The sequence below is a fragment of the Oratosquilla oratoria genome, chromosome 6, assembly GCF_046742065.1.
Source record: "Oratosquilla oratoria isolate Oo_2021 chromosome 6, ASM4674206v1, whole genome shotgun sequence".
In the NCBI taxonomy this organism is placed as follows: domain Eukaryota; kingdom Metazoa; phylum Arthropoda; class Malacostraca; order Stomatopoda; family Squillidae; genus Oratosquilla; species Oratosquilla oratoria.
In genome coordinates this window covers 74,674,329-74,690,531 of record NC_134782.1, presented here as the reverse complement: position 1 = coordinate 74,690,531, position 16,203 = coordinate 74,674,329, and the positions used below count along the sequence as shown (strand labels likewise).

Genomic DNA, 16,203 nt, shown 5'->3' with positions numbered 1-16,203 from the left:
GATATGCAATCTTCTGTGCATACTTTCTTGAGTAATTTGGCATCGTCAGCAAAGAAGTTTATGTAACAATTCACTCCCTCATCCATATCATTTATATATAGCAAACATTAAAGGAGCCAATACAATCTAGCGGGACGCCACTCTTCACATCTTCCCAGTTCAAATTTTTGTCTCTCAGTACCACACTCATTTTTCTCCCATTTAAGAAATCCTTCAACCATTCCAGTAGTTTACCTTGTATTCCTCCTATTATTTAAATTTTTCTTATTAATTTTTTATGTGGTACTTTATCAAATGCCTTCTGCAAGTCCAAGAAGGCACAATCCGCCCAGCCATCTTTCTTGTATTATCTCAATTAATTTCGAGTAAAAGCATATTAAGTTTGTGGTGCATGATCTTCCACTCCTAAAGCCAAATTGTTTGGGGTTTACTATTTTATCTTCTTCCAAGTGTTTTTTCCATGTGTTTTGATAACTTTTTTGCATATTTTTGCCACTGTGCTTGTCAGGGATACTGGTCTGAATTTTGTTGGATCTTCTTTGTTTCCTCCTTTATATATTGTTACTATGTTTGCATCTTTCCAGTCTTGCGGTACCTTTCCTTCTTTGAGTGAAAAGTCTATTATCTTGTATAATTTGTCTGTCAGTTCATTTATACACTCTTTCACTATCCAATTTGCAATTCCATCCGGTCCATGCGATTTCTTAACATCTAGGTTTATTATTTGGTCTCTTATTTCTTTCTGTGTTTCCTTTATTTCTTTCATTTTGGGGGATCTTTCTTGTCTATCATCCCAAATTTGTGAGCTCTCAATTGTAAAAAACAGACCTGAAATGTCTGATCATAACTTCTGCCATTTCTGTGTCGTCTACAGTGGGCGCGTAATTAACGAGACACAAATGTAAACACTTGTGACATTTAAATAATCATTTAAAGACCTATAAATGGCTTATTACATACCTTATTTACCAAGCGATTTTCCTTTAAGCTTTATGACCTTCTCCAAACATGCCGGGATGCATCTTGCCAGGTTTTGTACGTGTTGAGGAATAATATTATCCCAAATATCCTGTATTTCTGTTTTTAGCTTAGCTACAGTGAAGACGTCACGATCTTGAAGCTGTTTTTTAATTACATGCCATACGTGCTCAATGGGATTTAGGTCTGGAGAATTTCCAGGCCATTTTTTGAAGTAATCAACACCACAGTCTTCTAACCATTGGGTAACAGACCGAGCTGTGTGAGCAGGAGCTCCGTCCTGCATAAACCAACTAGCATTGCACTTTTCAAAACTTTCAGGCAGGTTATCACACAATAATTTGAAATAAGTGTGCTGATTTACACTCATTTTGTGCAAGAAACACTAAATTGCCAACTCCACCAAATGCAAAGCATCCCCACACCATAACACTTGCAGCATGTTTCACCACTTTAGCTGTATAGCGAGGGTCATTAGGGTCAGACCCCCTGGGGCGCCTCACACGCTTCGACCTGCAGCCCGACGACACCACAAACGTTGACTCATCACTCCACAATACTCGTTCCCAGTCTTCTAAGGACCAGTCCTTATATTTCTTGCAAAATGCTATGCGATCACGTATGTTTTTTGCACTTAGGAGGGGAAGAACTTTAGCACAGCAACTACGGTATTGTAAATCTTTGGCTAAATGATCAGAAATACATCTTACAGACACATCATGCAGCAGTGCAGGGTTATTTTCTTTCAGTTTTCGAGCTGTGAGCGTTGGATCTTTATCTAACTGCCTCCTAATAACCGTAGAAGTACGATTTGATATCTTCCTTGGCCGACCAGAGCGATGCTTTGGAGTAGGAATGATGTCACTTCCTCCGTCTCGAAATTTCTTGGTCCACTTTTGCACTTGACGCACTCCAATTCCCACACGAGTAGCAATATCTTTACACTTATAACCCTCCTTATAGAGGGTTATGATTGTAACAACTGTGTCTCTTTCCAGCTCTTTACCACTTCCCATTACGGAGATATCAAGGCACAAAAACAGAGACCACCGCAAAAAAAGAGACTACTCCCCGTGAGAGATGTTTAGAAACTGACTCCATGTGACATCGAGTGCGCCTAAACAGAGTTGCCAAGTAGTGCGTATTGTCTCGGCTAAATACGGGTACAAACGCTAGCATTGAAAAATAGGGAAAAGTTTGGGCGGAAATTTGTATTTTTCGCATGTTTTGAGTTTAGCTGAAAGTTTGGGCGCCTATAATTTTGCGCCCAAACTTTTCGCGGCCACTGTATATATTCTTTATCTCCTTCACGCAATTTTACTATTTCGTGTTTATCCTTTAATTTGTCATTTATATATCTATAAAAAAGTTTAGGTGTGTGTGTGTGTGTGTTTACCTAGTAGTATCTCGCAATATCTAGTTTGTTCTTAAATTCATGTATGGCATTGGCACACACTATTGTTCCATCCAATTTGTTCCAGACATCCACCACTGTGTGTGGAAAGCTTTTTCTCTCTCTCTCTCTCCCTCCAGATCTCTTCTATAACTCCTTTTTTGAGTTTTTCATGTCCCCCTTGTTTTTCTTCTATTCCTATTAAATAAGTCTTCTCTGTCAAGGACTTCCATGCCTTTCATGATTCTGGAAATGGCCAACAGATTGCCTCTTTCTCTTCTTTGTTCTAGGGTTGGTAGTTCCAGTTTAGACAATTTTTGCTCGTATATCAGTTTTGAAAGTGTTGGGGCCATCTTTGTAGTTGCTCTTTTTTGTACTGGGTGGCCATAGTGTCACTGCGTACTTCAATTTTGGTCTTATCAGTGTGACTAGTATTTTCTCTACCATTACCTTGTCCAAATAATTAAAAGCCACCTTTATTGATCTTAATAAATTGTAGGTTACTCTGACTTTTTTTTTTTTATCTGCTTGTCTGGGGACATGTCTTTAATGATGATTACTGCTAGGTCCTTTTTGGAACCAGCTTTCTTTACTTCCTTTGCACTGATTTTATATTGTCCTGATATTCTTTTTTTACTTTTCCAAATTCTGCACTGATTTTATATTGTCCTGATATTCTTTTTTTACTTTTCCAAATTCCATAATACTATATTTCTTAATGTTGAAGTCTACTTCCCACTTCTCACTCCATTCCCAGACTTTGTCCAGATCTCTCTGTAGCAATTCACAATCTTTTTCTGTACTTTCTTTAGTAGTTTTGCATCGTCTGCAAAGAAGTTCATGTAACATTCTACACCATCTATGTCATTTACATATATAGCAAACATTATGGGAGCCAGTACTGAACCCTGTGGGACTCCACTTATTATTTCTTCCCAAGTAAAGCACCACTCTCATTTTTCTCCCATGCAAGAAATCTTCCATCCATATCAATAGTTTTCTGTGTATACCTCCTGTTGTTTCAAGTTTTCTTAATAATTTTTTTTATGATACTTTATCAAATGCCTTTTGTAAGTCCAGGAAAGCATAGTCTGCCCATCCATCCCTTTCTTGCATTATATCTATCAACCTTGAATAGAAACATATAATTTGTGGCACATGCTTCCCTGTCTAAATCTGAATTGTCTTGGATTTAGTATATTGTTCTCCTCCAGATGTTTAGTCCATCTACTTTGATAACTTTCTCACAAATTTTGTGTGGTTGTGATTAAGACTGGGGTTAGGATAAGTGTGTCTGTTTCTTAATCTCCAGTTGTCATACCAAGTGTGTATGTGTGTTTTACGTAATTGTATTTACCTAAAAGTAATTTACAGAAAAAGAGCTACTTTTATAGGGTCCTCTCTCTGCCTCTGCTAGATTTTATTTTATTCTATTTTATTTATTTTTTATTATTATTATTATTATTATTATATTATTATTATTATTATTATTATTATTATTATTTTTTTTTTTTTTTTTTTTTTTTTTTTTTTATATATATTTGAAGTTATTAAAAAATTTGTATTTACCTAATTGTAGCATACAGGACAACTGCTCTGCTTGTAGGGTCCAGTCTCTTAATCAATTCACTTCCCTTGGCCTCTTGTAGGAGACCCAAAGCTTCCAGGAAACTGTAGCCTGTTTCTCAGATGTTTTGTATTTTTGGCTGGATAAAGTGAATGGTGTAGGGTATTGTAGGATGAGGTATTTACCTAGTTGTATTTTGCGGGAAGGGGAGCTACACTCATGGTTTGCTCTTAAACTCATGAATGGTTTTTGCACACTATTTCATTGTCCAGTTTGTTCCAAGTGTCCACCACTCTATGTGGAAAACTGTTTTTCTTCAGATCACTTCTGTAGCTGTTTTTATTTTCTTTCCATGTCCTCCTGTGCTTCTCTTGTCCCAGTTTAACAAGTCCTCTCTATCGAGTATTTCTGTGCCCTTCATGATTCTGTAGATGGTCAGTAGGTCACCTCTCTTTCTTCTTTGCTCCAGAGTCAGTAACTCCAGTTTAGCCAATCTCTCCTCATATGACAAGTTTGCAAGTGCGGGTGCCATTTTTGTTGCTGCTCTCTGGATTCTTTCTATTTTCTTTATAGTCTTTTTGGTACTGGGTGACCACAGTGTTGCTGTATATTCTAGTCTAGGCCTTATCAGTTTTCATTTCTTTGTCCAAATATGTATATGCCACTTTTATTGATCTTAGCAAGTTGTAGAATTCTCTGACAATTTTGTTTATCTGTTTATCATAGGACAAGTCGTTTGAGATAATTACACCCGAATCTTTTTCAGATCTCTCCTTCTTTACCTCCTTGGTTCCAATTTTATATTGTCCTGATATTCTATCTTTGTTTTTTCCAAACTCTATTATGCACTTGTTAATATTGAAGTCCACTTCCCATTTTTGACTCCACTTCCATACCTTATTCAGGTCTTCCTACAGTGATTTGCAATCCTTTTCAGTTTTTACTTTCCCAAATGTGTTTGTTTATTTACTTGATTGCAATATACTGGACGAGAGCTATATTCATGGGGTCCTGTGTCTGTTTCTAGTCAAACTTAGCTTCAGATTCCCATGTGTGTATTTACATAATTATAATACATACATAAGGAGGTGTACTCATAGGATCCTGTCTTTTATTCTCTATTTAACATACTGTACCTAGCTTTTAATTCATTCATAGTTTAAATGGAATATTAGGTTTTCATTCCCTTCAGATTTCCTCATATGGTGTATCTGGAAGGCTGGACAGTTAATTTGGTTGCTGCTTTGTAGTCTCTTGATACTATTAATATTTTCCACTTTGTGCAAGGAATACTGCATATTGCAATCTGGGGTGGGTTTTTGCTGATGATGTAACAAGACCCTTATGTTTATCAGTATTTATATCTTGCCCTCAGTTTTACGGATATGTTTGTTGGATATGTTATCCACAATCCACACTCTAATATCCTCTCCTCATTTACTTTAGTAGTTGTTTGACTTCCCATTGACCAATTCTTTGGTGTCTTTTTTTTTTTTTTTTTTTAGTTTTTACCCATTTCCAAGTGGCCTTGCTGTGGATGTGATATGTCCAGGCATGATATTCTTCCAATTTAAATTGGAATTCTGATTTTTTTTTATTTTCCTGACGATCTCGATTTTTTGTCAATTCCCAATTGTAATAAACGATCCTGTTAAAAAAAATTTTGTTGTTGTAGTCGAATAATTTTTAGTTGATGGTTTTGGTTTTGGTTTTGGGCAATTCGTATGTAGGCTGTACCTGTATGTAAGTGGTTTATTTTGTGCTGGCCCGCAAGTGATTCGTGGTGTGGTGCACACGTGTACATATAGCAAGGTGATGATTGGGGTACATTTTATTTTTGCCGAATCCCATTGATAGCAACATCCCTTGACCCCCGGCCAATGTAGATTTTTTTTTGGTTACCCACTATCATGCCTGTGTGTCTTGTGACACTGCTTCTGACCCAGGGCAGTGGGTAAGATGCAGGGATGACCCATCATCCAGGAGGTGCCAAGATAAGAGGAAGGGAAGACAGTGGAGGGGAGTGGAGTATGTCTTTTTTGGCTACTTCCCTTATAAAGGGGAAAAAGCCTTTGGTATATGTATGTATGTACCCATTTCCTATACTTTGTCATTTTTTGAAACTGAAACTGACAATCATCTATTGCTCTTGGCTCCAGCCATATATACCATCAAGATACTGGTTTCCATATTTTATTTTTCTTGTGTGTGTGTGTTTACCTAATTGTAGTATACAGGAAAAGAGCAATACTCGTTGGGTCCTGTCTCTTATTCTCTATTTTTTAACTTAACCTAGACTCTAATTCATGTACAGTTCCAACTTAAAAAAATCTATATATATATGTCTTTGATTTCCAATTATATTTAGATTTGAACTCATCTATTGTTTGGGCTTGGGTTATATCATCTACGGTAAGCTATTCCATAAAAAAGTTGTGTGTGTGCGTGTGTATTTACTTAGTCATATCTTATGGGAAGGGGAGCTATGCTTGTGATGTTCCATCTCTGTATCTCACCATGTCTAATTTGCTCTTAATTTGTGTATGGTTTTTGGCACACACTACTGTTTCATCTAGTTTGTTCTATACATCCATCACTCTGTGGGGAAATCTGTTCTTTTTCAGGTCTCTTTGTGATGATTACTCCCAGGTCTTTTTCAGATCCCACTTTCTTTACTTCCTTTGCACCAATTTTGTATTGTCCTGATATCCTTTTTTTACTTTTTCCAAATTCTATAATGCTACATTTCTTAACGTTGAAGTCCACCTCCCATTTCTGAATCCATTCCCAAACCTTGCAGGGAGTCACAGTCCATTTCAGTACTCATTTTCTTCGGCAGTTTATTGTCATTTGCAAACAAGCTCGTGTAACATTCCACACCGTCATCCATGTCATTCACATAAATAGCAAACATTATTAGAGCCAATACTGATCATTGTGGAACTCCACTAATCACCTCTTCTCAAGTAGAAACCTTATCTCTGAGCACTACACACATTTTTCTTCCATGCAAGAAGTCCTCCATTCATTTCAGTAGCTCACCTTGTATCCCGCCTATGTTTTCCTTCCAGTTTTCTTAAATATATATATATATATAATATATATATATATATATATATATATATATATATATATATATTTTTTTTTTTTTTTTTTTTTTTATTTTTTTTTTTTACTTTGTGTCAAAAGCTTTTTGTAGGTCAAGGAAAACTGATTCAGCCCATCCGTCTTTTCCTGTATTATATCAAATAGTCTTGAATAAAAACAGATCAATTTTGTGGCACATGATCTTCCCTGTCTAAATCTGAATTGTCTCTGATTTAGTATATTGTTCTACTCGAGATGTTTTATCCATCTACTTTTTGTAACTTCACAAATTTTGGCTACCATGCTTGTAAGGGAAACCAACCTGTAATTTGTTGGGTCTTCCTGGTTTCCTTCTTATATTGGTACAATATTGGCATTTTTCCAGTCTTCTGGAATTTTTCCTTCTTTGAGTGAGCAACTTATTATATATTTTGTCTATTAGTTCTTTACATTCTTTTAGTATCCAGTTTGTGATTCCATCTGGGCCATGTAGTTTCCTGACATCAAGGTTCATTATTTGGTCCATTGTTTCTTTTCATGTTACTATTATTTCCCACATGGGGATTCACTTCTTACCCTTCATCCTGATGTTATACATTTTCTCTAGTAATAACCAACTTGAAGTGTTTGCTTATGACTTCAGCTATTTCTATATCTTCTGTGTATTCCATATTCCCTTTCTATCAGAATCATCCATTTTTCTTCCACTCATGTTTCTTCATTGTAGAATTTTTCCCAACTCACTTAAAAAAAACTTCCTAAGTTTCTCAAAGTCCGTTTCACTATACATCAGTCTTTTTTTCTGTATTTTTCATTTCTCTCTATATATATTTCCTCCTTTAGTTTAAACTCAAGTAATATGTGGTCACTCATCCCAATTGGTGTCTTGTATTCAATTTTATCCACATTTTCATGTCTGATGTAAATAATAAATCTAGTCTCGATGGTTCTTCATTATTTCTAAATCTAGTGTATTCTTTTACCCATTTTGTCATTGTATGTTATATAGTCATGTTAAGTAATACATTTCCCCCATAGATCCTCCACCTTTCATTGTCATCTCTTCCCAACAGATTTCTTTGCAGTTAAACTCTCCCATAAGTACCTTGATTTCCTCCATCCTCCAGCATCTCATCAAATGAAAGCCTTGTATCTTATAACATTTTAGAATAATCTCCAAGACCCCGTTTTGGGGGCACGTAAATCACCACAAAGTTTCTACTTTTCATGTCAGTATCATCAGCTCTTATTGAGATCACCCTGTTCTCTCCATTTGTAACTTTCATCACATTTAAGTTTTTCTTAGCCAAGAACATGACTCCACCCTGTTTCTCCTCTCTATTTCTAACCCAGTGATTATATAATCCATGTTCAACACCGGTAATAGTGGACCCCTTAATTTTGTCTCTGCAATTCCCATTATGTTTAGTTTTTCTTCTTACAGGTAATCATTTAGTTCAGTTAATCCTGAGATTAATCCATCTATATTAGTATAAGCAATTTTAATTTTCTACTCTCTCCATCTCATTCTCTGTTCCTTTCATTTTTCGTGAATATGCCATTTTTTCAGTCTTATGTCAAATACTCTCCAATAGAACTTTGTTCTCTTGATCTCTGTCCTTTTCTCTCTTTTTTTTTTTAGTTTCATTTCTTAATGTCTTTTCTCTTTCCCTTCCCCATCATTCATGTCTCTTTTTTATCCATATACTTTTATAGTGTTCACCTCTTGCTAACTTTCCTGATTGTGCTGATATTTCTTGCAGTTGTGACCTTAATTTTATCTTTAGAGGTCGACTTCTGCATATTTTCCCATTCTGTGCACTTCCTCTATTTCCTTTTCTATTTCTTGCTCTTCTTGTACTACTTTTAGAACTTTTCTTGCCATTTCTATCTCTTTATCTCTCAGGGACCAATTATGGTTATGTTTTTCCTTTAGACCATATATACTTCTATACACTTCTTTTTGTCCACTGTATCTCTTGCCAGATTTTCTTTTTCTTTAATTAACTGAATGACTGCATCTTTGACATTCTCCTGCATTTGTTGAACAACTTCTCAAAAAATTATCTTATTATTTTCTTTGTCTTCCATTCTTTCTTGAGCTGTTGTAAATCACCCTGTCCCATATTTCTTCCAGTATTCTCGGTCATTGCCTGTATTTGTTTACCTCTTTATGGTCACACTATTTGTGGTATAATTATTTTTCAACTCCTCATTTTCACATTTTAACTTGGCCAGTTCTCTTTATAATGTACTTACCTCCTTATTTCAGCATTTGCTTTCTTTGTCACCCATTTCCTTATTTAATGATTCGCTTTCTTTAGATCGTTAGTCTCTTGCTTCCATGATTCCTTCATAAATATCATCTCCCCCCCTATGTCTATAATTTTACAAAACAGTATTTTCTCGTACCTAATGGAGATCTAAAGCTCATTTTTATATTTTGTTTTGCTATAGTGCCGGTAGATGGCTCTGGGTTCGTGTTTACGTTTCGCTTCGTTGCTTTGCCACCAGGGGACTTCTCTGGCCTGATTTCATTATCTTCCATTTTTCTTCAATCATTGTTTGCACTGTAATGAAACTATCTCGGTCATCCACGAGCATTCCCCTTCCCTTTTAACACAACCTAGGTATCCTGCTATAGTAGCACTGTTGAGACATTCCACATTTAATGTGTTTCTCGGGAGCTCCAGTTTTTACGTGTTGGTAGTCTGAACCTTCGTGTGTGTGTGAGATTCACCTTGTTCTTGGATCACGTGTTGGACTCTGATCGACAGCTATTTCCCTCCCGGAAGAGAGTTCAGAGCTCATATATGACCGATCTATGGGTAATGCTGTGACCTTATACACACATACGCACAACTCCCCGCCCACGAGAGTTGGAGTAACGACTCGCAGCGCAGCGATACTGAAATTATTTCAGCCCTGGGCGGGATTCGAACCCGGTCGCCGTAGTGTGTGTGTGTGATTCACCATGCTCTTTGGATCACGTGTTGGACTCGTGATCGACAGCTATTTCCCTCCCGGAAGAAAGTTCAGAGCTCGTATATGACCGATCTATGGGTAATGATGTGACCTTACACGTACACACACACCCAACTGTCCGCCCACGAGAGTTTGAGTAACAACCCGCAGCGCAGCGATACTAAAATTATTTCAGCCCAGGGCGGGATTCGAACCCCATACCTCCGTAGTGGCAACCAGGAACTCTACCAACTGCGCAACGTGTGTGTGTGTGGTCTTACCTATTAGTGTACTGCAAGTTCATTCGCGGTTATGCACCGTCTTGTTATGCACTTTTGATTTATTGTTTATAAATGTTGGTGTGTTTTGTGTATGCTATTTATGATGCAGTTTTGTCATAATTTATTTGGATTACATGACAAATTATTTATGTACAAGTCATTATCGTCATCTTCCCATTCCACTTGACCTCAGCTTTATTTCGATTTTTTTCGTAATTATGTAATTTATGCAACTGTACCTTTGTTTTGCTCGCTCCATCTTCCGTCTTTGCCTCCCGTGCCATTCACCTTTTTCGGCAGTAAAGATCGGCGTTCGCCAGAATGATGATAATAATAATAAGAAGAACGTTAAGGGAAGTATTAATCGAGGTAAATCTCGCCTCCAGGTTAATTGAATAAAATCGTATGACGACAGCTAGAAGAGAATAAGTTTTTCTCGGTACTGAGTAGTTTAGTGTGGTATCATCACCTTCCTGGTCTTTCCTCCAGCGATGGTCGTGTCCAACATGCCTAATTGCATGTCAAGCACATTACGCGTGTGTGTGTTTGTGTCTGCAGGATAGGAACTACACTCATTGATCATGTTTGTGTAGTAATATTATTATGGGCTACTTCGTTATTTACAACATTTATTAATTAATTTATTAACTATTGTACGTATGTGAAGAGGTTTGAAGGTAATTGGGTATATGGTTTTCGTGTAGGCTCTTCCGAGATATGTATATATATATATAATATATATATATATATACATATATATATATATATATATATATATATACACATACATACATACATACATTAGGCGATATCATTCGATGTAAATCATTAACACGTTAGCTAGCCGGCAGGAGCGGTGAAGCTCCATATCTTCCCTCCTGGCGGAGGCGCTGGCGAGGTACGTCATGAAATAATCCCAAACCCAATTTCGGTTTTTGGACACCAGAGGGAGGAAAACTGAATGGAAGTGCTCTATGGAAGGCTGTGAGGCAGGTTAGGACCTGCAGAAGGAGGAGGCGCTGTGGCTGCTGTGGACGTCGAGAGGGGTGGCCGGGTCATTCACCCCCCACTCCCTCCCTCCCTCCCTTCGCCACCGCGATGCGTCCCTCCCCCTCCTCTCCTCTCTTCTCCTCTCCTCTCCTCTCCTCGCCCCGCCTCCTTGTTGCCCATCCAGCATTTCAATACTAATCTCGTGAGGACACGTCTCCCTCTTGCCATACATAGTACTCACACTGTTCACTCTCTACATCCGCCCTGTATGTGCTTAGGTATGTGCACGCCCATTCACCGCCATACGCCCACCCCACGGCCCTATGTATCCTTCGTCCACGCCCACAGCCTTGGCTGTCATGCACCTACACCCATATGCCGGTGTCTGTGGGTTTGCTCATGATTGTAGACTACATCAGTTGCAGGACATGTGCGTGTAAACACAATATATGTGGGTTAGAGGGCCTCTTGCCAGGGTTCGTGTGGGTGAATCTTACTTTTGTAAATCTACTTTCATGGGGTACACAACAGCAACAGCTTTAAAGGCTCCCAGTGCTCTGCCCACGCCTACTATAGCGTGTTTGTTTTATCATGCGGGAATTTAGGTATGTAGAAATGACGTCATCGGTTGGATTGTCAATTTAGGCGAGATTCGCACAAACGAGATTGTGTCTAAGTGATGTAGGGTGTCAAGAAACCAGGCTGTTCATTATTTGCATAGACTATTTCCATCGTGTTCAATTGGACGGAGTAGATTTATGTTCACTTGCCAGAGTTGAGCGAAGTCCCCAGGACTCCCACCAAAGGTTGCTGCTCTTTGTAGTCTCTTGAGCTTTGTACAAAGACCACACCGCTGCTCTATGTTCCGACCTAGGGTGGATTTTTTCTTTTCTTTTCTTTTCTTTCTCTTCTATACTCTTCTTCTTCCTGTCTGGGGACGTACACATGCCGGCAGTGTTGTAGTGACCTCCCGTAGTCAAGGTCATGTCTCTTGTGCCTGGCGTCATAGTAATCGTGCATAGCAGCCTCTCTCTATCTCTCTCTTTCTCTCTTCCCCACTCCCTGACGGTCCCATCCGTCTTATAAGTTGTTGTAAAACAGATGTATTCTATTGTTTACTCAGTTCACAAATACGTAGGAGTTCCAATTGTTAACCAGATGATGTGATGCTTATAACAAGAAGGCAACACTCAGCAGTGTCAATGATGTAGCCCCCTAGAAAATGCCAGGGGGTCGGACCAGGTTGGGACCTGATGTAAGTGGTGTACCAACACTCCGTCCTTGCTCCAGAGATACATGACCCTCTTCATTGGGACGTAGGAAGGACATACACCTCGGCTGCCTGGCTCCTCTCCTCCTCCTCCTCCTCTTCCTCCTCCTCCTGTCTGCACTTCCGAGACGCTTCCCTCCTCGCTCACACTTCGCCGGTGGATAGATGGTTCTCTCCAGCATTGGGAACGACGGGTCGCGAAATTTGGGGAAATGTTCCGAATACCAGAAGCATGTTTTTGTAACGTTTTTTTTTTTTTTTTTTTTTTTTTTTTTTTTTTTTTTTTTTTTTTTTTTTTTTTTTTTTTTTTTTTTTTTGGAAAGGCGTCTCCGAATATTGGAGTAATACAGTAGAGGCGGAGGTAAGGAGCTTCAGTGTCCTCTAGGCCTGCATTAACCAACTGCCCCCCCCCTTGCGTATCATCCCCTCCTCCTTTCTCAGCGCCCTCTCTCTCTCTCTCTTTCTCTTTCTCTTTCTGTGTGTGTGTGTGTGCGCGTGCCTTTGTTGGTTCGACCTTGGGTACTCGTCCTCGAGTGGACACAGGGCCTTCTATTCCTCCTCCTCCTCCTCCTTCGCTTCCATCACTGATTCGTTTTGCTCCTCGTACAGGTTTTATATAGTTTTCTTCTCATTATCTTCATCATTCATTCCTCTTTTCCTTCGTTTATCTTTGATTCACCATTTATTACGTTTTCTCTTTCCCTTCATCTTACTCTTCCTCTTCCTCCTCCTCCTTTACCTGAACCTTGGCTGGGTGTTAGCTCGGCCATGCCAATGTTTCTCATACCGTTCGTGCTCGAGACTCGTGTCTGAGTTTGTTTACCCCGACTGCTGCTGCCGACTTCTTTGTATTAGTGCTGGGGGCCCGTCGAGCTACTTCCTGCCTCCCCTCCCTCCCCTCCCTCCTCAGTCTTGCTGCTGCTTGAGGCCTCGTATGTGTGTGTGTGTGTGTGTGTGTTATACACGCATATATAGTATGTGTATGTATATATTTGTATATTATGTGTTTGTGTGTTATTACCGTTTTATATCTGCGCTAAATTGTCCAGTGGGATAGTAGTGCTGGTAAAATTGAGTCCATAATAACCATTTCATTCTCTCTCACAATCTCTCATTGTAGCTCACAGTTTTGGTCCACTGCCCCGTCCCATTGTTCAAACCTAATTGTGGTCATCGTCGGAGTGCCAACCATTTGCCCCCCTTTAGCACTTGGTGCCACGCGGAGGCGTCGGGCTGTCTGTCAGGGAGCCAATCAGCTGATTCCAAACCAATCTGGGCACGGGGGGGGGGGCACTCGTTCCCTTACGTGTCGGGTGGCACTGTGCCTCCTGTATGCCGCTGGGCATCACCTCCATTTTCAAGAAACTTAGCCACTTCCGTGCCTTGTGACACTTTTCCTTCGTGCTCACAACCGCCAGGCTCTTTTTATTTCATTTCTGTGTCGTCCTCACATGGCAGAAGGATGAAGCTGACCCCTCCCTCCCTCCCTTCCTCCCTCTCTCTCCGGGATCGTTACGTCCCATCAGGGCAATGGACACACCGCAAAGCTTATGGTCATGTCGCCAGTTTATTTTATTCAGCTGAAAGGGTTTCAGAGCAACTGATCCTCTTTATAGCTCGGCTTAATAAAGTCTCCTAACGGCATCAAGTATAATGGAACTCGTGTATAAGTCGACCCGCCGCCTTGGCGATACAAGGATTAATAGTAGACTGTTGTGGCTCAACAGAATGACTGTTCCTGTGTTTGTAATGACAGTATCGACCGTGTCGCCTCCATCGTAAAGAAGTAATGACTGCTGCTGTGATCGGACACTGCCTCGGACGCGGGGAGTGGAGTGAAGTGGTGTAGTCGTTTAATGGGGAGACTGGGAGTCGACCAAGACTCCCATCCGCGCGGGAATTGGCGAGCGTTCACCCCCGCGCCGTGTCAGGAAGTTGTCGCTTTACCCGGCAGGAGCTCTGGCGGCGGCGGCGGCTTGGGGTGTGGATGTTGCCCTGTGATGGATCAATCCGCGACGTCAGGCGGTTTTAGTCAGTCGATGGGCGACCTCGGGAGGAGCTAGGAACATTGGGTGATGATGTTTCTCGTTCTCTCTCTCTCTCTCTCTCTCTCTCTCTCTCTCTCTCTCTCTCTCTCTCTCTCTCTCTCTCTCTCTCTCTCTCTCTCTCTCTCTATGAAATCTATCAAGTGCATCGCGAAGTCAAAGGCGTTAAGGCGACGAGGGTGTCACGTTATCTATTTTTGTTTTATTTATTTTTATTTGTTTGTTTACTCGTTCATTTTGGAAAGGGTCCGATAAAAGATGTGAATGCAGCTTCTCACAGTAAGCCCGTAAGATTTAAATGTACAGAGTTGAACGGTCTCGTGTTACAAGTCGATATGACTTTTGCATCGGTCGTGTCGAAGAGTTTCCTGTGAATTATGGAGAGCCACTTGGAACGTGGTAACACTGTCACCCTCCCTGGAGACTCCATGGGTCACGGTGTGTTGTAATACGGAAGTGTGTGTGTGTGTGTGTGTGCTAATTTACGAGTATTTACCTAATTGTAGTATGCAAGGATGGAACAATGCGAGGTCCTGTCTCTTACTCTCCAATTGTTCATACTGAACCTCAAGTGTTCATGTATGGGTCCAATTTGTGTACACGTGTGTGCGTGTCGGGGGTTTACGTACCTGGGAGCGCGTCCTCCGTTCATGCACCTCACTCTCCTGCAGTTCGCACGCCCTCGTCTTCCTCCTCCTCTTCCCCCTTTTCATTTTCTTCCTCATTTCCACCTACCTCCTAATTCCCCATCCTCATCCTCCCCCATTTAATTTTCCTCTTCATTTTCTTCCTTTACGTCCCTTTCACCCACCTTCTAATTCCTCGTCCTGTTCCCCATGTTTCTTTTGTTCCTTCTCATTTTCTTCATTTTCTTCCTTTTTGCCAACTTCTTCCTACTTCTCCACCTCCCCCTCCTCCCCCTCGAGCTCGTGAACCTTGTAGGGACGAAGTGCGTTCGTTCTTGAGGATTTGTGTGATCACGGATGATGGCTTCGCTCCTTCGGGAGGAAGGGAGGGAACAAGGGCGGCAATTGCTTTGAAACTTAGGACTCCACATGCAGGAAAGAAAAGGCTTCTTCTTTCTCTTCCTCTTCTTTTCTTTCCCGTCTTTTTCTTCATCTTCTGTTTCTCCTTATCCTCCTCCTCATCATCGTTGTCGTCTTCGTAGTCCACACCATATTCTTCTTCTTTTTCTTTTTCTTCAGACTCTCTTCTCCTCATCCTCCTCATCCTTCTTCCCTTTTCTCCTCCTTCTTCTTGTATTTGCCCCTTCCTTCATCTTCATTTCTTCTTCTTTTCCTCATCTTCCTGTTCCTTCTTCATTTTTTTCATTTCATCTTCATCTTCCTGTTCCTTCTTCATTTTTTTCATTTCATCTTCATCTCCTTGTTCTTCTTTCTTTTCTTCTTCTTCTTCTTGTGTTGCTTCTCGTCCTCTTCATCCCATTTCCTTTTTCTCATTCTTCCTGTTTTTCCTCCTTCCTTCTCCTTCTTCCTTTTCTTCTTCTTCTTCCTCCTCCTTCTCCTTCCTTTTCTTCTTCTTCCTCCTCCTCCCTTTCATTCTTCTTCTTCTTCTTCTTTTGCTCTTCGACCTCCTCCCCCTGTTCCGTATTTATTGACATCTCAAAT

General features: G+C 40.1%; 1 protein-coding gene across 1 annotated transcript in view; it reads left to right on the top strand.

Annotated features, from left to right (window-relative positions):
- Window positions 1-16,203, top strand: part of Utx (Utx histone demethylase) — a gene marked incomplete in the record, with an annotated part of 415,870 nt that overhangs the window by 16,639 nt on the left and 383,028 nt on the right.